Genomic DNA, 21538 nt, shown 5'->3' with positions numbered 1-21538 from the left:
CCATTTCAATACCATAGGAGCAAGAGATTATTCAATTCAGGAGAAAATTCATGCACCTGTGGATTTCATCTTTTGTGCCAGATGAATAGGTGAGGTTGGATTTGATTTACTCCATGACTAAACTCTGAAATTGGGATTTAAAATGGATATGTAATCTCACTCTGATTCCATTTTTCCAGTAATGCTGCCTAATGGTTATGCAAGCCTCAGAAACGTATTTAAAGTAATAACATGTCCTTTTATCCAATCACATCAAACTGAGATCTTTTTTGTTCACTTTTGCTAGACCTCTAACCTTTAAAGGTGAGTCAGGCAGCTGCAGAAAACCTGATCTTATTTTCTGCCCCTGGCAAGACTTTTTCAAGTTCATCTTTTTTCCCTTCTCTCGAAATCTGATGAAAAATGAAATGTCAGGAAAACAAGCTCTTGAGCTAAAAAACGTGTGTCTGTCTCTGTGACAGATGTCAGTTTGAAAGGTTTCAGGTCACCTGTCAGAAGTGTGCCAGTGTGATCTGTACTCGCCTTGACTCGACCTCACACCAACACCGAATTCTGCTTTTAAAGATATCCTTGAAGAAGAATTAAATGATTTGAAGTCATTGCTGTTTCCTCTTTTAACTCTGATTAATGAGACAAAGGAGACAGAGAGACAGAGAGAGAGAGACAGAGACAGTACTTTTCAAAGGACAGTTTGACCTTTGGGTGCCCCTGGCAGTGAACCAATCAGCGTTCTTGTAATCCAAACACAGATGCCTGAAGCTAAACAAAAATCCTATACTTGTGAACAAGAATTCAGTTTGCTATCAAAATACAGTGAAGATCAGCACAGTGCTGCTTTGAACAAAATATCATGCATTAAAGTTTAAATGTTTGTGATTAGTAAAGAAGAGCAATATTGAGCAACATAATATCTCAGTGGTGCTTCAATTTAGTAACAAGTATTTCCAGTAAAAAAAAAATCATGTGTTTTCAAAAGTCCTGTATCCTAACTCCATATCTTGGACATAACTCCCTAATATTTTATGCCTGAAACACCACTGATACTCTTGTACAAGTCAGTAGTTTGTAATGACTAATTAATGGGGTTGAACTCTGTTCTTTTCTGGATTAGTTACACAGTGTTTGAATTATTTATCATGGTGATTAAAAAATGCTTTTTTTTTTCTCTCATGAACCTTTATCATAGCCCAGGAAATTTAAGGACTGGGAAAAAAAAAAAAAGAGAGATGGATTTTGTTTCATCAGTTTGGGAGTATTCAGAGCTTTGCCTCGTAACCTAGAAGATAAAAGATTACAGCTCCAAAGGCATGTTTGCCAAATCTACCACTCTAAACAAGAGGCTGGATCAAAAGAGACAAAAGTTAATGGAATATAAAACCAGAAACTTTAGTAGCACTTTAGAGATGTTAGTTGTTTTTTTTGTTTCTTTGCCTGACTGTTAAGTATACAATACTTCCCTTTTTCAAGTGGGCCCACCCTTCACATGAAATACAAGTTAGTTTATTGAAGATACGTACGTTGTATCCTTGTCTGGAGCAATGTTATTTTGTGTGTGTGGAAAACTTGGGGGTCGTAAAGAAGTGTTGACCTGGAAGGTAATTAGTCAGCTTGAACTAAAGATGGCAAGCTGATTCTTCACAATAATTTGTTTTATATCTGTGAAATTTCTTTACCTTCCACAGCTATGTTTTAGACCAGTGCTTCTCAGACTGTGCATATAAATCTCCCGGATCTTCTTTGTGTGTGTGTGTGTGTGTGTGTGTGTGTGTGTGTGTGTGTTTATTTATTTACAGAACAGGGGAGGGAGGGAGGGAGGGAGAGAGAGAGAGAGACAGAGAGAGAGAGAGACAGAGAATCCCAAGCAATCTTACTGCTGTCGGTGCAGAGCACTGTCCCACAGACCGGACTGTGAGATTGTGACCTGAGCTGAAATCAAGAATCAGACACTTAAGGACTGAACTACCGAGGCGTCTCTCTCCTGGATCTTCTTAGCACAAATTTCTGATTCAGTAGCTTAGGGTGGGGCTCGGGTGTCTGCGTTTCTAACACATTCCCGGGTGATGCATCTCTTGCTGAGCCCAGAGCATGCACTGAGGATTCGAATTCTGGGTTCTCTGCAGGCGTCCGCGAGGGCGTGTATCAAATGCCTCAAGGTTCCCGGTAGTTCTGAAGTCCAAGCAGCTTTTCTTAAAACATTCCCCTTTTGACATATTTTTCCTGTTTATGATCTTTTTCTATGTATCTGTAACTTGATGCCTTTTTAAAACTTTTCAGAACTTCCCATTTTAATATAACAGTAGTCATGTCACCTCACCCTACTGTATTGCAAAGAAAAGGTGCAGTATACACATGGTAGCAGTGTCCGGTTTTCTCAACCCTGCTTTTATGTGTTTGTTTATTTACTTACTTATTTTAATTCCAGCATAGTTAGCACACGGCATTCTATTCGTTTCAGGTGTCCAATAAAGCAATTCAACACTTCCATACAGCACCTGTTGTGCATCACGACCAGTCAGCCTTGCTTTTAAATCTTTAGTTTTTTCACTAGATCGTGGTCTTGGTGAAGTATTTTACACTCTACCAGGTAATTTCATTAATGCTGACTGACATCTCTTCCTTGCTACGCCGCAGTCAGACTGCTCATAATCAAGAGGTTGAAGTCTTTGAAGTCTTAGCACTTGGACTGAGAAGCACCCAGAGGAAAAACAGTTAAAAACAAGAGTAGTCAGAACTATCAGCAGTGTTTAGACCCAGATAACCACAAACATCCTGGAATTTACTTAACCATGTCTGATTTCCCAGTGAGTCATGTTTACATCTCTAGATGTTAGTTTACTTTCCCTTCATTTTTTTCTTGATCACTCATGCAGTGGAAAGCGGAAACGAAATCTTCCATGGCAATTAAAGTGCCCATACTTGTGCTAGCTATGTGTTCCTGCTACTGATAGGGAGGGATCTGGTTATTAGTCAAACAAAGCTGTACCAGTTTTCTCATGCTCATTACGTATTTATAATATGGACATTCTTGTGACATATCATGCAGCTGCTTTAGCAGGAAACTAATATCAAATGAGGGAGTGCCAGATTTAGCGTTACCAAGTTAAAACGCGCCATATTTAATGCTCCATTTTCATTCTGTGTATGTTGGATATACGCGTGATTGCTGAGAGTTTCATACCAGTGTATTCGTAATTGTGTATTCCACAAGTTATTTTTATCCTTGGTGAAGATTCTTACTCTCTCTTCTGTGAAATGCCAAGATTGTTTAAGCAAGTGAAAAATATTTGCTAATTTGCTCAAAAGGCTCCAAGTATTTTCTGCATGGAGGGCGCAGCCCATTGCTACCTTCTCTTAGAAGAACCAGACCATGAGGTGGGTTGTTTATCACACAGTGAGGCTTAAGGGCCGCTGTATCACTACTGTCATGAAGAAACTTTATGTTGCCACCTTCATTCACATGGTGAACCAGCCAGACACGCACAAGAGTGTGGATTAGAACCAGAAATACAGATTCCGTTCTTGCTATCCTACAGACTGTCAATAACATCACTCTGAATAAACCTTCCTCTGTAAGAAAACTGCTTCAACCTTTTGATGAGTATCGGTGGAGGAAAAAAGAAAGGGGGGGGGGGGGATATAGCGAGAGTGAAAACAGGTTTTTCTGGCTGAAATTAATAATTCTCAGCAGTACTAAAATTAATTACTCTGTGGTTATAAGTAGGCAGCGGATTTATGGTAAATGACAGAGTGTTTGCAAATTTTCCTGACTACTCGATTAGAAAATGCACAAGTGGAGGCGTCAGCCGAGCATGCATTATTTAAGTGGCTGGTGTCTGGCGACAATCTGGAAACTGCAATTGTTGTGGTTGCCGTAGGAAAATTCGCACTTTCTGAGGGAAATTCTTTCACCTTTGTGTGCCCACAGCCTGGATCTCTCCTCATGGCAGCTGTAGGAAACACAGGAACTCCGTGACCTGGAAAATGTGGGACAACTGCCACAAGGTGACCCTGGAAGGCTGGGGTAGGCCCAATTAATTTAAAATTTTGCTTGGCCTTGTCTCTTCCAATTTTCTAAATCCTCTGGAAAAATGATTAATGCGTACACTGCCAATGCGAAAATATTTTTGACCCTATTAAAGTCGACCAAGGGTAAACCAAGTGTAGGCTGGCATTGTATCAAACTAGCTTTATTAAATTTGATTGGAGGTTTGTATGAGGAAGGGACAGACAAGGACATTATTTTGCACAGCGGCTCTCTTTTAAATGAAAATATCAAGAGGAATACAAAGTAGCAATATGCCCTGGACAGGAATCATTTTAAATATAGGAAAACACCATGAAGAACTTTGTTTAAATGGTAAACCACGTTCGCTAGAAAATTTGCTGCTATCTTATTGCTATGCTGGTCAGTTACTAATGAGGCTGTTGTAATTTATGGAAGGCTATGGAAGCCTTACACTTTTTCATGTATAGATGAACTAGTTCAACCTTGCTTTCTTTCTCTTATCTGTCATTGAATTCTACAACTTAAAATTATCTGTCTGCATTTTGAACCTTAGCAGAGCAAGGCTTCATCTCATGGCGTTTCCCCATCATGTCCATCCTTTGCAATCATCTAGTTAATTAACAACGTGATAGTTTTTTTTTTTTCCCTACTGGTTATTCTGTTTTGAATAACAAGGGCACAACTTAGGCACAATTCTTTCGAAAGATAGAATTTATCATAAGCGTTTCTTCCTTCTCCAGGAAAGACAAAAATCCTTTTAATTGTTGTAAAATACAGTGGGTACTTAATTCAGTTTAGGACCCAACACCCTGATTTCACACGTAATGTTCCCTACAGTTTTCTTACATCTAGGATTCAGCCATGTGAATATCATCAGAAAGAGTCTATTTTACCATTTAATCGTGTAGAAAGTAGAGCAGTTTACTTTATGGAAGGCGTGGGTCCTATGGACTGAATGAGAGAATGGCAGAAATTGTCTGAGATTACCCACCATTGGGACGAATGAGACACAGCTGGAATGGCAGGTTAGGTGGTGGCAGTCGCCCAGAGAAGGTTCTAAATACACTGGTCGTTCTAGTCATTTCAGTCCAGTGCACATGGATGTGGAGCATAGGTAATCACAGGACAAAACATCGATGAGTGGGGGTATTAGCTTCGCCTGAGACTTTTTAACTGAAAGACGCGAATGAACCATCTTATCTGGAAGGTTTGCCGGAGGTTGTGTATGGCTTTACCCATGTTCTGTGGCTTTGTCTGCAGTGTCTTCCTACAGGAAGGTTATATAGCTCTGGCCTGTTTAATGCACATATGGCCTTTTGATGCGTTTTGGCCAAAGAAATAAGAGTGGGAGTGAGGTGTGTCACTTTCAGGCAGAAGCTTTAGGATCCAGGGGCAGAGTTTGCCCCTTCTCTTTTTTTCTTTACATGCCAATCAGCAAAGTTCCAGATAAAGGACATGGTGGAGCCAGGTTATGACCGACTTGTGACATACATGATAACGTGAATGAGAAACATACCTTTGTTATTGCTAGCTGTTGAGATTTTGCAATTTGTGAGTCCTGAAAAACATGGCCTTTCCTGATTGACACAAATGTAAAGGGCAGCCTTTCCACACGAGCTAAAGAACATGGTGTTAAATAGGACTCTGAGCTTTGGCATGAAATTAACTCTCATCTTTCTGCTAACATTTCTAGGAACCTCCTTGCTTCCACACCCAGCTTCTTCTTCCCTCTTTTGTGGGTAGAGTGAACCTACTCTGACCAGCAGCCAAAATCTTTACTTGTGCTCCGGACCCCATCTCCTCCCAAATACTTACAGTCGTGTCTCTTTAGTTATCTCTTGTCTCCTGTGATATCAATCTTTCCCTGTCTAATGGATCATTTATATCTTCTGTACTAAAAACACTTCTTTCTTGGCTTCATGTTTCTTTCGACTAAGCCTTCCCATTTCTCTCTTCTCTTTCTAAACCAAACGTCTCAAATATTTAATTGTGTGTGCTGTCTGCATTTCCATTTAATCTCTAATCTAATCTAGTTTTCATCCCACCACTGAAAACAAATTGCTCTTGTCAAAGTCACCAGAAGTCTCCATATGGTCCAGTCCAGGGGACACGTCTATGTGCTAATTTTATTCTATTTCTTAGCAACATTTCACTGAGGTGACCATTTCTTCCCCCATGAACAAATCTTTACTTGGCTTCCTGGACAATTCCCAGCATTATTCTTACCTCTTTTGTGGTTGACTCTTTCTCCTTCTTTACTTACCTCTAAAATTTGTAAAACGTAGAGCTCCTATGGGTCAGTTTTGTGACCTCTTTCCTTCTTCCTGTATTGACTTTGGTCTCATGACAATTCTTACTGTTTGCAGAGTTGCCATTTTGAAGTCCCTACTTAGAAATACTCATAAAAACCCTATTTATATATACTTTTGTATTTCCCACTTCAAAACATTCTTTATGAAACTACAGGCAGAATTCATAACTTTGTTATTTTAATTCTCTCATTTTATTCTTAAAAAAATGTCTTGATCATCCACAGCGTGCCAGGCACTGTAAAAAAAAATGTTAGGGATGTAAAATTGAATCAGATATAATTCTTTCTCTCAAAAAAAGGGCTTAGTGGGGAGGAAAATATGCACACAATTATGGTAAGATGAGTAAAATGAGAGCATTTCTAATAATGTATCTTGTATAACACATGGTGGGAACATAAAGGAAAGAGAATCTAGGTTTTCTGGGGCAGTAAGAGAAAGATTCCCAGAGGAAGTTATATTTGGGCTAAAACTTAGTCAAACAGGAATTTATCAGAAGCAGGGAGGGAAGAGGAAACATAATTCTGAAAGGCAAGGAGATGTGAGAAGGCCTGTCGTGCTTAGAGAATTTGAAACAGTTCAATATTTTTGCAAAGGATGAGGGAAGTGGGGGAGGAGGAAGAGCTGAAGCTGACCTTGGGGACTGGGCTCAGGGCATGAGGGCTTTTTATGGAATTACACTCTTTTGATGTTTGGGCTAACATTTCTGAGCCCTTTCAATGTTTCTGTTTCATCTCTCCTAATCCTCCATGGGCTCTATAATACTAGGGGGAGGAGCAACAGAAACAATATTAAACATTTTGAGACAGAAAGCAGTGCATGCTGTCACTATTCTAGTCTCGATATTCTTCTATCATATCTATCTGTTTACGTTCTAGTCTTCTTTCATTATCGTTTTACTTCACTTCCTTTCAAGTAGCAATTTTCTAGAAGGATAGATGCTAAAAGTTTGAGTGTTTCCACACCTACTATTTATTATAGTAATTAATTTCATCCCTTTGTTTTTAATGTTGTAAGGAAACAATAATTCTATTGGATGAATGGCTATTTGAAAACTAAATTTCCTCTTTTTCATATGGATAAAATCAGTTACGAAGTGTCTGAGAGTTCAGTACTGGAAGAAAATTCCAACTGGTGTTGGGTGAGTTAGCGTAAAATATAGTTTATTAAGCAGAATCCACTGAAAGGGCATGCATCTTGGTAAGCCAGCACTGTTTTAGTAATGGCAAACGTGGCAATTTCTATCTTATTATATTTACATTCTAAGCCTCAGCTTATTGGTGTTTCTTGTTATGCTCGTCATGAATAACAGTTTTCTAAAAATTAAAAATGGCAAACAAGAATATATACATGGATTCTTGAGTATTTCACACTTACCAGAACAAACAACAAAGCACTTCTTTTGAAACCATTGCAGGGAAGGTAATTTTGCTTCCAAATATAACATGAACAGTGTTTAAAATATTTAAATTTTCTGATGCAAAATTCAGTTGAGTCTGAAAAATGTTTTGACTTTGTTTTACCTTTTAAAAGATCTGTTTTCATTTCTTAATTCGTAACAACAATGACAAATAGATTAAGAACAGGACATTCCAGATGAGATCTTTAACTTCATGGATAAGTAATGTTGGGGTGAGTCAAACCATTTCAGGGACAAACCTTCTCCATGGACTGCTAGCAGGCACCATTGTCTTACTCGAATTATTTTATAGTTGAAACTGAACAGACTCTGATAACTTCTCCAGTAAATTAGTCATTTTAGTGAAGTGCCTACAGCATTTTTGTGAAAGCAGTAGAACCAAGAACAAAGAGATGTTAATGGCATGAATCAGATTCTGCCCCGTGACTTCCAAACCGAGTTGAAAAAATGGGGTGGTAGGAAGGAAAGTGTGCCAGCCTAATTTTCTGGAGATGGAGGTAGTTTGTAAAATGACTCTCACTATACAGTGATTTCTTATCTGTCGAGCTCTAGCCCATTCAAATGCTCATTATAATTTTCCATTAGCATTGGATAGACCAGAACTGGGTGGATGGCCACTGACTTGTAAACTGGCTCCAGTAAATTAAAGACTCATTTCTCACACGGAACTTGAGCTACTGGGCACAGGGATACTTTCTCTATACCTATTCTTCCCTGCCTGTCCACGGGTGTCAGGGTATGTGGTGTCTTTAACACCAAGACCGGTTCAGGAATGAAATCTATACTCCAAATTATGTAAAGAGAGACTAAACAACTTGTAAGATGATTTAAATAAAAAGCTGAGTAATTATGGGCTTCTTTTTCCCCACAGTGCCCATGTCTGTTATCAGCGTTAGGTAAAGTGTTTAGGGATGTTCATTAAGGATTCCAGGCCACTGGAGTACTACTGAGATCATTAATTTCTACCACAAAGCCTCAGATGTATTACCCGAGCCGAGTGGGTACTGGGGAAATATGCTTCATTATTTCTGATAATGGAAATGTCCTTTTGTGCAATGGCAACTACGTAGCTTACAGTTGGTGAGTGTTAAGGAATTAGGTATTAATTTTTCCAGGTATCTAGGGTTCCACTCTGTATCTCACTTTACACGTTACGGCTCTTAGAAAGCGGCCAATACACTGACAAAGAAAGCTTGTTCTTGTTGGAAGATGGGAAGGTCCTAAAACGCAGAGAAAAGGTTTACTCAGGCCTTAAAACTAAGTTAAATGTAATTAAATGAGGAAAACAAATGTTCCCTTTTTGTCCATTGGGTTAAAATAAAGTTAAATACATAAAATTTTTTTTTCTTAAAGTATTTATTTCTTGTTTCTTAAAATTGTTTTAAAGGTTTAATTTCTATGTGATGTAAGGTGTGGATCAAGCTTTTATTTATTATTACTTTTTAAAATTAAGTTAATAAAAATGAATCATTAATATTTGGGATGTACAAGATACTGTTTTTTAATTATTATTTAATGTTTATTTGTTTTTGAGACACACACACACACACACACACACACACACACATACACACACACACAATGTGAAGCAGGCTCTAGGCTCTGAGCTGTTAGCACAGATCCTAATGTGAGGCTCATACTCATGAGCTACAAGATCATGACCTGAGCCGAAGTCGGACACTTAACTGACTGAAACACCCAGGCACCCCTAAGATACTGTTTTAAATATTACAAGGGATGTACATGTTTAAGTGTAAGGAGGTGTTCTGTTCTCTCAGTAGAGTTTGCTTTCTGGTCAGGGGGTGGTACCAAATAACCACAAGGCAAGGCACAGGAGACTTACCAATATGCAAAGTAGCAGAGAATCATTCTCATAGCTTGTTCTGATGATTGACTCTCTCTTCTTTGTGTTGGCTTACATTACATGAGGTGGAGTACCAGAAATGCTTCAATATTTTGTAGAGGAAGAGATAAAAATAATTGTTTGGATAGAAATGTTGTAGTGGAATTATGTATAACTGCTCACACATTCTTTAATTATATTTATCAAGTAGGGCCAGAAAACATTCTCTTCAATGAGGCATTGAAAAACACAATGGTGAAGGAATACCATAATTCTTCAGAAAATCGGTTCATGGCTGTCCTCTGTAAGTGGGGTTCCTGATGGGTATGTTCCAATGAAGATGGACTTCTTGTTTTCCTTGGGGATGATAGAATTTCACAGTAACAGAGCATCTAATCACCACTTTAAATCAGTAATGGGGTTGAATTTTATGAAAAATTTTTGGCATCAATGGAGATTATCATATTTTCTTCCTTTAATCCACTTCTTGTACTGAATTACTGTATTAAATTAGGTTCCTAGGGTTACATCAGCCTTTCATTTCTATGACAAATTTTATTTGATAACAATGTTTTATTTTGTGGCTAGACTGTGGGATTCACTTATTAATAATTCTTGAATTTATGTAATAAATGAAATTAGACTACAGTTTTATTTTATTGTCTTATCCTTGTCCAATTTTTAGTATCAGGGCTTTGCTAGCCTTGAAGACTATGTTGGGCAGACTTCCACATTTTTCTATTTTTCTTTGCTCATGGGGATTATCTGTTCTGGGAAGTATTTACTAAAACTTTTCCATAAAGTCATCTGGTTTTGCTACCATTTTAGGCATAATCTTTAATACTTTCTTCTATAGTAATTATTCTCTTTTGGGTTTCTACTCCTTTTTTTCACTGTTTTAGGTCATTTTGTAATCTGTTTTACTGAAGTTTTCATTGGTATAAAATAGAACATTCTCAAGTAGTTATTTTTAGAAAGTATATGAGGGTGGTGGATTTTCTGAGCCTTTGCTTTTCCGAATAAGCTGTTATTTTCCTTTTATAACTGATTAAAAATTTAGCTGGGTCAAGGATTACGTTTAAAGAAATGTCCTTCCTGTTATTTGAAAGCATTCATCCATTGTCTTCTAGAATAAGTTGTTGATAAGAAATCTGATACAAATATACTGGGTCTCATTCCTTTGTAAGTCACCTGGTTACTTCTCTGTGGAAACTTTAGGATTTTCCTTTTCTTTTTGGGTGCTGAAACCCTACTTGGAATTGTCTTCATGTATATCTCTTTTCTTTTGTTCTTTTGAGCCCTAGGTAGACCCAAAGGTATGTGTCTATTTTTTTTTTAAGCTCTGGGAAATTTTCTTATATAATTTTCTTGATTATTTCTTTTCCTTCTTTGTGTTTGTTTTTCCTTCTATAAATCTAGTGTGATGGATATTGAAACTTTGACATTTATCATTTATGTGTCTTAGATTTGGGGGGGGGGGTTATGGTGTTATTTGTATCAAGTTTTTAAAGAGTCTTTTAGGTCGTTCTTCCAGTATGTGAATTTATTCTTGAGCCACATTTTCATTTCATTTAGCTTTCAAAATTATTGCTTAAAATTTTTTGACAGTCATGTTTAAAATTTCCAAGGTCATTGTTTCTATTTTGTGTATGAAATATCTTTTTGAAGTTCTCTAAATATATCAAGTATGTATGTTTGACATATTTCCTCTGCTATGCAAACGGTTAATTTTCAGCTGTTATTCTTTGATGATTTTATTGTCTTTCTCCACCATGCTGATGGCTTCTTCAAATATTTGGTGATTATCTTGCTGCTCATCTTCGTGCTTAAATATCTTTGCTCACAATCTATACATGGTCTCTGGTGATTCTAGGGGAGAAACCATACATACTGTTGCACAGGGTATGCAAGTTCTAGAGATAAGAAATTTCCATTTTTCCTGGACTTTGCTAGCTATCTGGGCTAATGTGCTGCCTTTTCAGACCTAGCACATTTATTCATTGTGCTGTTGCAGCTTCCACGTAAACACCTCTGTTGCCCACGGTTCTGGGCAGTGGACAATCAACTTCATGATATTCCAAGAACCTTAGTTTCTGAGTCCAGAGCACCCTGGGATTGCTTTTCTTTTTTGTGTATGTGATTGGTTATGGTCTGTTTCTCAGTAATTCCTGAGAATTTCTAGTCTATTAATGACATTCTCATTTTCACTGATGTATATCAATACATTTTAGGAAGTGTTTTTCTATCTTTACAGGGACTTTAGGTGAGACGGGAGAAAGAGATGTATACTCACTGTGACATCTTGGTCAAATATTATCTTCATTCCTTTGAACATTCCATTGTTTTCTTCTGGTGTTACCAATATTCTCAGGTCTGCTAATGCATTCTTCTTTATCTTTCATAGTTCTAAAAAGTGAAGTCAGGATGTGGGCAGGATGGCCACATCATCCATGAGACCATAACCCTGAGGCTCTTTCCTGTAGAAGGCTGGTATTAAATAGATTATTACCTGAGGCAATAAATATTATAGCCAGTTACTTGAGATCAAAAGCAGGGAACTGCCTGTAGAATCAGGATAGAAGATATGTTCTCTTTAGTACATCTATGGTCAGAGACAAGGGAAAATTTTAGAAAATTTTTGATTCCTGTTTCCAATGAGTTTCAATAAAACATATACTAGACTATCAAGTAATTATGAAAACAAAAGAAAAATGAGATGCAGAACTATTGTATAGGTCTGAAACAAATAGCTATTAGATAGTAACTTCAGGAAAGCAGGCTACAGAAAATTAACAGAAAGAAAATAAAATTAACAAAATAAAAATGAAAAAATAGATGTGATAAAATGTTAAAACTTCAGGAAAAATAGAGATAATTGAAAATGAATGGGCAGAGCTTTATGTTTTAATCTACATATATTAAAAAAGAACAGAATAAGTGAACAGAAGTAATAAGCAAAGATGTAACAGAAGAAGATTCATTAGCAAAAATAAGATCTGATTTTTTTTACATATAGAAATAGCTCACAAGGTACTGGGCAATACTGCTTTTATTATGTATATATTGGTAAAATTATTATATTCTAAAAATTGAGCATAACTCTCAGGTATATTAGCAAAAAACTATGTTATTTATAAAGAACAAAATTTAGACTGGTTACAGCCTTCTACAAAAAAATTGTTTAGATCACATCTAAAACAGCATGAAATATAATGCCTAGTAAAAAGTTATGGACAAAGATATAGCAGACTTACAAAAAAAAAAAAAAGAACAGAGTAAGTGATGTAACTTGAATATGAAATAGAATTCAAGAACAAAAAGCATGTAATGTGATGCTTTTATATTGATAAAAGCTAATGTCCACAAAAAAGTTACATCAGTCATGAAACATTATGTAACTAAAAAGACAATATTGAACTACACACAGCATAAACAGTTAGAAGTACATGGAAAGACTGACAGAAATGCAATTGTAATGGGATGCTTTATCACATACTATTACTCGTCTTTGACATATCAAAAAGTCAAAAAATAAATAAGGACTGATGGACTTGAAAGAATGTGATCAACATAATTGTACCTATGTCATTATTTTTATTTAAACATGATATATGGTATGTATACATATACTATAAAGTTTTATAAAAATATATACGCATCTGTGTAAAAGCTCTGTAGTCTATAGAAACAATATTTTCTTTGCAAATGCTTCAGAAATGTTTACAAAAAGTGATCATACCCATAAACTCTCAAAATCTTAAGTAAAAGCAAGGAGTAGAAATTGTAAGCTATAGTTTTTAATGGCATTACAACGAAATGAAAACTTAATTGCAAAAGTCTAAACAAAAAATTCAAACTACTTGGATATTAAAAGCAAAATAAATCATTTTGTTAAAGAGCTCTTAGGTTAAAGTAATACTACAGACTTTAGATAGTGTGTTTAGAGAGACAAGGAGAATTTCTAAATTGACCTCTCTGTGATGTTTCCAAAGTCATGGCTTGAAGGCACATTTATAGCCAGGAGTTACTTGTTTATTAAACAACAAAGAGTGAAAATCAAGTAATTTAATATTTAACCCAAAAAGTTTGATGAAAAACAATAAAGCAAATATAAGAAACTCAGGAAGAAAAATATGCTTTGATAAGTAATTTATTTTTAAGAAATAAAAACAATAAAAAAGGCAGAATAATAACTAATAAAAACACTTCTGGCATATCCAAGCAAGAAGAAAAGAAAGGGAAAGCTAAATGTAAAAGTTCATAATTTTAAAAGGGCATATATCAATAGATGGAAAAGTTTAAACATTTTAAGAGAGTTGTATATACCACTCTGCTAATGAATTTAAAAAGTCTCAACAAAATATGTAAGTTCCCAACAGTACATAAGTTTTCAAAACCGGTCTCAAAAAAGGTGGAAATTTTAAGCGCACCTACAACTGTTGAAAAAACATTTTAAATAAAGTTTGATCATTCGTGTGTTTAAAGTCCCGATGATTAAAAATTCCCGTAATATAGAAGCTGATTGAGAGCACACAAAGAGAACATTTCTCAAATCACTTTATGAATCTAGTGAACTTTAATAACAAAATATGACAAAGTTAAGTATCGGGAAGGTATCCAACCCACAGTGACAGTTATTAGTTCCCCAAAATTCTAATATGTGCTTAAAAGCACGAAGATTTTGGGATTGATTGCCACTACAGCCCACACCAAAATTATTGTGACCAACATGAAGGTCCTGAAAGACCTTAAAGCTTGACATTTTTATCTTTACAATCAATAGTTCATGATCTGTAAGAAAAAACATACCATCAGTGATACTTAGACTGTAAATCTGAAGCATATGTGCATCTCTGGCCTATCAACAATTCATACAAATGATAATAAACATTTGAAAGCTATGGCCAGGATTAAAATATTTATTTGGCAGTATATGGAAGGATGGATTGGAAGTGAGCGGGTAGGGAAGGAAAACTGGAGGAAGAAAGGAAATTGTTTAGTAATTTCATTGCAAAAGGTTCTAGTTAAGGTGGACTAAGACTGGGACCTAGTTAGGAACTGAAATGATGAAATGTGTACAAGGCATTGTATATGTATGTCTTAGTTTTTGTCATCATTTTTATTGTAAATAATGGTCTAAAATAACTCGATCAGAGATTGAGTACTGGCATAAAAGGAAGAGAGCTCATATATGATTCTAAGACTTTAATCTGCAGGTGGAAGCAAATTTTGGTATTGATATTGATATGGTTTACAGAGTCTGGATTAGAGAAAAATGAATTTGGTTTTGGACATGTCAAATTTGTGAAAATGGTGCTCTGTGGGCACAGGGAGATATGAGTTCATAACTCAGATACAAGTCCCCAGACCTGTATTGTTGAAAATGGGACTCTTAATCTGGATATGCTATAGCTAATGTAGAAATGTTCTTGAGCAGAAAAAAAGGACCGAGCTTACAGGAAACACCAACAAGTAAAACAAGGAATGGGAGAGAAGCACTGAGGGAGATGACAGGGACAATCTCAACTGTAGGAAGAGGAGCATGCTGTTGCAGTGTGGAGACATGAATCCCCAGGGCCATGGGTGGCTCAGAAGCTCAGCCTGATGGGAGCATTGAGGAAAGACCACTACAGTTACTCAGAAAGAGAGAGCCTGTATTATCAGGTAGAGGCATTTTAGGGACACTGTAGTAGGAAAATAATTTCATAGGAGATTGCAGAAATTGAAACAAGGAGTTGAGATCACTCACTTGAGAACGGCAAAAAGAAGAAAAGAAAAAACAGTAGTAATTGGAATAAATCTTGAGGTCCAGGGCATATTTGTTTAAAATGGCTTTTCAGGTTCCTGTTGATTTGAAGGTAGATGGGAAAGAACCAGTAAAGCGTGAGGAAAGTTAGAGATTTGGGGGAAAATAGAATAAGTCTGGTAACAGGACCCCCAGGCTATGAGAAAGGATAACATCCGGTTGACTTTAAAGAGGAATGAGGACTTAGAGTCTGTTGTATTTGGAAAGAAGATGGGAAAAAGGATAGAGCTTGTTTATGTTGTGATGATGAGAACATTAGGAAGAATATACCATCAGGTATGACTGACTTGGTGAAGGTGGAGGCGTTAGCTGAGCTGTCCTTGGGTATATTTTGTCTGCCATATGCCCATGGGGACTTTGTCTGGATTTGCACATGGAATCTAATTGGACTGCAGATTCACATCTGGTTTCATTTAATGCTACATTGCAATTTAAAAAAAAAAAGATAAATCTCCATTGGAACTTCACTATTATGGGGCTCTTATGCAACAATGTCATTTATGAGACTGTCTAAATGGAAACTTCCTGAGGCAGGGAAGCTCAACTTACTGGTTTGAAGTTTAGCCCAATGTTAATGAGGTTGGTTTTCTTTACCATCTCTTAAAATTTATGTATTTAGAAATTTTTGTCATGGAATTGCATTACTAAATGCAATCATTTTTATTTTCAGAATTGGGATGTAAACAGAGGTCATATTAATTAATTGACATCATTTATCCCCTCTTTAAAAAATATACTTTTTGATTTATCCAGGATGTAAATTAAAATTGGAATTAAAAAAATGTTTATATATTTTTAGAGCGAGAGCGCATGTGTGAGCAGAAGAGGTAGGGAGAGAGAGAATCCCAAGCAGGCTCCGTGCTGTCAGCACAGAGTCCTACTTGGGGCTCGATCTCACACACCATGAAATTGTGACCTGAGCTGAAATCAAGTTGGATGCTCAACTGCTTGAGCCACCCAGGCACCCCTAAAATTTAAATTTTTGGTGCTGTAGCGACTGACTGAAATATCCCTTTCCTTTCCCACGTGACATTCTATGCAATATAATCACTCCCTTGCTTGTGGTCTTCTCTCCTACCATCAGAGACACCTTGAAGAATCCCAACCCTATTTAATTTCCACTCTTTTCCCATTTTGTGCTCTCACAGTAGTATTTAAGGTAGTTCAAGAAATTCACATGTATATTAAGTATAAACTGGGGTTTTAATGATTCAGAGTAAAAAAATTCAATTTTGTCTGTTAGATTTACTTACGAAATTTATAAACAAAAACCATGTGGTTTCCTGAATCATTTGGATTTCTCACTTTGACAAAGTCAAGTGAGGTTTTTCAAGAACCATTAAAAACTGTATGAAGAAATTTAATGAATATCTATTGTTCTTTTCTTGCTCATCTTTTGCTCTTAACAATTGATTTAACTCATTCATGGGGACTTTGTGAGAAGTGCTCAGATTTCGTTATATTCTGAAAGTTGAGCAGATAAAATTTGCTGACAGATGACCTATGAGATATAAAGAGGAGAGGCAAACAGGGATAACTACTAGATTTTTGTCTCACAAAACCATTGTTCAGATGGGGAGGAGTTGACTTTTGGGGAGATGAAGATAAGAGGGAACCAGGAATTGTGTTCCTGACACATTAAGTGTAAGATGCCTTTTAGACACTTCTAGAGATGTCATACAGGCGGCCAGATATGTGAATCTGGGATTCAGGGAGGAGGTCAAGACTGGAGATATCACACTTGGAGATCTTCAGGAATAGATGGTAAATTACAACCATGAAAACTGGATGAGGTTACCTAAAGTCTGAGTGCATATAGAGAAAAGAAGGCACAAAATTGAGGCCTGAGGCTATCCAAAATTGAGAGGTTGGAGAGATGAAGAAGAGTCAACAAAGAGAATGAGAAGGAACAGACAGTGAAAGAGAAGAGAAATTTTCAGGGGATGTGGCCCCAGAAGCCACATGGAAAAAAAAACAAAACAGCAACACAAAAAAATTTAAAAAGAGGAAAGATCGTCTGTGTCAAATGCTGGTTGATGTTGAAGATGAGAACTAGTAAATGACCATCGCATTCATCAGTGTGGTAATCATTAACGACCTTGAGAAGCGAAGATTTGATGAAGACTTATGGATAAAGGCATATGGGAGGAGGTTCAAGGGAGAACGTGGGGAGAAGAAGCTGTGGAGGAATTCTGTCAAGAGGAGCGGAGAAATGGGTTGTTAACTAGCAAGGTGTGGTCTTTTGGGCTAGATGTGATCAAGAGGCTATTTTATTTTTTTAAATTTTTTATATAATTTATTGTCAAATTGGTTTCCATACAACACCCAGTGCTCATCCCAACAGGTGCCCTTCTCAGTGCCCATCACCCACTTTCCTAAGAGGGTATTTTAAAGGCCAGAACACTATAGTATGTCTGTATACTGTAAATTGATCCAGCGGAGAAGGAAAAATTGATAAGGTAGGGGAAAGAGAAAATAGATACTGGGGCAATTTCTCTTAGTAGGCAAGAGGAGATGGAACTGGAGAAGGGGAGAGGGGCAGGGCACTCATAAGAACAGACCATTCACCCACAGAAACAGGCAGAAAGGCAGAAGTAGGAATAATTTGCAGGAAGGTGTGGGGTTGCAGCAGTGAGAGCTCAGTGAAATTCTCCTCTCTTGCTTCTGTTGTCTCACAGGGCTCCGGAGAGAACAGTGAGGGAGTTGATACGTGTAAGTGAATACTGGTAACAATGGAGTATGGAATCCAAAGTAAGAAGGGAGAAGGACATGAGGAAAGTAAGAGACCTGAAAGAGTGGTAAGATCAGTGAATTGCAGCATTAAATGAATTGGGATTTGGGCATGTAGCATGGTTAGGACCCAAAGCAAATTATTTATTGAGTGGATGACAATTGTGGAAACTTAAATTAATTTTACCTGGGTTTACATCTCTTATCTCACAGATAAATTCTTAGTGAATAGTTCTGACTACAGAGTGATGAATGAAGGTTGTTTTAATTTTCACAAATCATTCTGATTGCATGTTTGTTTCACCAGTCAGGCTCGGTGTAAACACTGGGTGGGCTCCACTTCATGCACTCTGTCTCTGTGGTCTTGTTTCAGCCTCCACTGCAGCAGCCAGCTCTAAATAGACTCGGGCTAACTTCAGGCAGGTGCGACCTGAGAGCAGCCTCCTGGTGCCCGGGTGGGCTTCTCTCCTCCTGCACAAGGTGTTGACTGCCAGGCATGGGGTATTGTGTGGCCAGACTTGTGCTTCAGGTCTATACGTGTGCAACTGGGAAATGTGTAAGGAGTTAATAGGGTGATAGTTTAACCCATGGGCGATAGGAGCTGGTAGAAAAGTTCTTTCCTCCTTTTGCCTCCTCCAACAGCTTGTTCTGCAAAACTGGGGTATAGAGTTTCTAGGGAGCTGGAGCACTCAATCGCGTCATGGCGTCCTTGTTGAGGCTTTTCCTCTTTCCCCACCACACCCTCTCGTCCCTCGCTTCTACTCCCAGGGTTGACCTCCCTGATAAAGTTCGTGAGCTGCCAACCTCAGGCTCTGCTCTCAAAACTCCAGGCTGAGACAAACATCAAAACATTTTTTTTTTAATATTCTTCCAGCTCCAGTTAGGGAATAGAACTTTATACACAAAGACTCTGTCCTGTGAATAATTGTTAAGAGAACCTGAAAAATTTTAGCTTGAGATTCGAACCTGTAATTTTTCTTCCCTAACATAGATGCTCATTGACAGATGATTTTAGGCACTGGCTATTGCTTATGAATTTAAGTTCTAATGTTGCATTTTGTGGCAACGTACACAAAATACATGATAATTCAGATCTCAGACATTAAAGAGAAGAAGTAAAACAAGATGCAATTGCTTTTATTGTACATTATATAAAATGTGCTAAGATTTCTAACTTTTCCTTTTCTTAATTTTGCTTATTAAATAACACGCCTTAATGGTTCTTTCTTGGATTACTGTAACAGCTTCTTAGCTCATTTCTCTGCCTCTGAATTCCCTCCTTCCTGTTCTACGTGTTGTTCTCAGTAATTTTTCCAAACCAAAGATTTGATCAGCTCATATTTCTCTGCTTAAACTCTTCAGTAGTTTTTCATTACCAAAAAATTAAACCCAAACTCTTAGAATGACCTATAACATGCTGCTCCCTCCTTTCCAGCTTCAGGTGCATCCCATGCTCTATACATATTCAATTATTCATAGTTCTTCCCACTGGCCCTACTGTTTCAGTCCTCAGGCCATGGCCTCAAGTGTGTTGTCTTCTGCAAAACTTTCTTCATGTAAAACTTAATATATTTCACACATGAAAAATCTGCATTTCCTTCTTCTCTTGAAGAGTGGGAAGGTCTAGGACACTGGGCCCACATTTTTCCATAAGACCACAACTGGCTAGAGCTGAACACTGAGTATGAAGCACACATCAGTGTCCCAGCCCAGCCTTCTTCTGTCCTTTGTTTATTTTGACCACTTGGTTATGGTTAGCGTTTGGTGTGCAAATCCTGACTCTTGGTTGTACAGCACTTTAAACAACATTCCTTCTGGATTGGTGCTCTTGTCCTGTGAAGCTAAGGCCATTATTCCCTTATAAGTCAAAATTCTACCGAAGTTTTCGATAGTTTGAGTTAGTTGCAAGGTTTTTCAGATACCAACTGATTAAATGTAAATATTTCCCCTATACCATGTTATCACTTAACATTTTTAATTGCCAAACTTAAGTTGAAGTCTAGGATCAACAGGAATTTCTCCATCAGCTTTTTAAAGAACCAACTTTAATAAGGTAAATCAAGTTGCTCAAAAGAATACAGACAACTCAAATTATCTGTACCCTATTGTCTGCTAAATTTAGGATTTATTTTTTGACCTATTCCACCGTGCCAGTGCATTTCTCTTGTGTCTTGTTGTGTTATGCCCGTTTATGGTAGGAAGAAGCATAACAGGATTTGACATGATGTTAGTGATACAGTGACATGTATAATTTAAAGACTACATTCCTTTTGGAAGCAGACACCTGCAATTAATTCAGATCCTCAGAATTTAAAATGAAACTGATGAAGGGTGCTTGGGTGGCTCAGTCTGTTAAGCGTCCGACTTCAGCTCAGGTCACGATCTCCTAGTTCGTGGGTTCAAGTCCTGCGTCAGGCTCTGTGCTGACAGCTTGGAGCCTGGAGCCTAGTTTAGATTCTGTGTCTCCCTCTCTTTCTGCCCCTCCCCTGATCATACTCTGTTGGTCTCTCTCTCTCTCTCTCTCTTAAAAATAAGTAAACATAAAAAAAAATTTTTTTTAATGAAACTGATGGCCAAAACTAGAAATGCCCATGAACTGATGGGCAAATGATGCGGTTCACCAACCCGAAAGTAGCTTCTGGTATGTATGTCATCATTACTGAGGAGCTTAGAGCTTATTAACATCCATGGAGCAGTCATTTGCTATTTTCAAAATTTGATTAGATTTGTAAAAGACAGTCTCAGTAGCAAACATTGAAGAAAATAGTTTTTATTTTTTAAATTTTAAAATAACTTGGCCATTTAAATTATTTAAATCCCAAAGCAGATAATTTAACCCAAAGCTTTGTCATACTTCTCTGAATATATTATGTTACAGATGTGTTTTGTTTTAAATACTAATGCTTGATATATTTTTCTCTTTTAAAAATAACATTTTCACAGAAAGTGTTATGTGTTTATCAATGAAGACTTAGTTATGCCAAAAGAATATTAAAAATTATTGATAAACATCCCACCCAAAGATGACCACTATTAATATTTTAGGGTATTTTGTCATTTCTTCTAAATTCATATCTATCTGGCTTCATTTATCTGTATCCACATCTACATCTGTGTCTATTATCTATTCCTATCATCTACTATATATTAACATATTAACAATCATTTTACTGTATCTCAACATTGTGTGGATCTGGGATTTTGTCGGGGCCCAGTGGGCATTTCTTCTTCTCACATGGCATTGCCTAAGGTCACTTGATGATATTCAGCTGGCAGCTAGGCTGGTCTGGAGTTCTGACTTGGCTTTCCTTGTGTGTATGGTACCTTGAAAGGATGGCCTCGTAACACTCAGCCCAGCTGGAGCTGTTGGCCAGGTGAATTAGCTGTGTTTTTGGACCTCTCTATGGGATTGCTTGAGCTTCCT

The 21538-nt window shown here is 37.1% G+C and overlaps 1 long non-coding RNA gene across 1 annotated transcript in view; it reads left to right on the top strand.

Moving 5' to 3' along the window:
• The window catches only part of LOC123379109, a 175545-nt gene that overhangs the window by 16548 nt on the left and 137459 nt on the right, over positions 1 to 21538 (top strand). The window contains exon 2 of the long non-coding RNA XR_006583109.1: positions 3926 to 4021. This is a non-coding gene — a long non-coding RNA (uncharacterized LOC123379109). The remainder of the gene's footprint in view (positions 1 to 3925; positions 4022 to 21538) is intronic.

The sequence above is a fragment of the Felis catus genome, chromosome A1 (assembly GCF_018350175.1).
Source record: "Felis catus isolate Fca126 chromosome A1, F.catus_Fca126_mat1.0, whole genome shotgun sequence".
NCBI classification, from domain to species: Eukaryota; Metazoa; Chordata; class Mammalia; order Carnivora; family Felidae; genus Felis; species Felis catus.
Note: the sequence above shows the minus strand (reverse complement) of the source record. Positions and strands in the feature narration are given on the sequence as shown.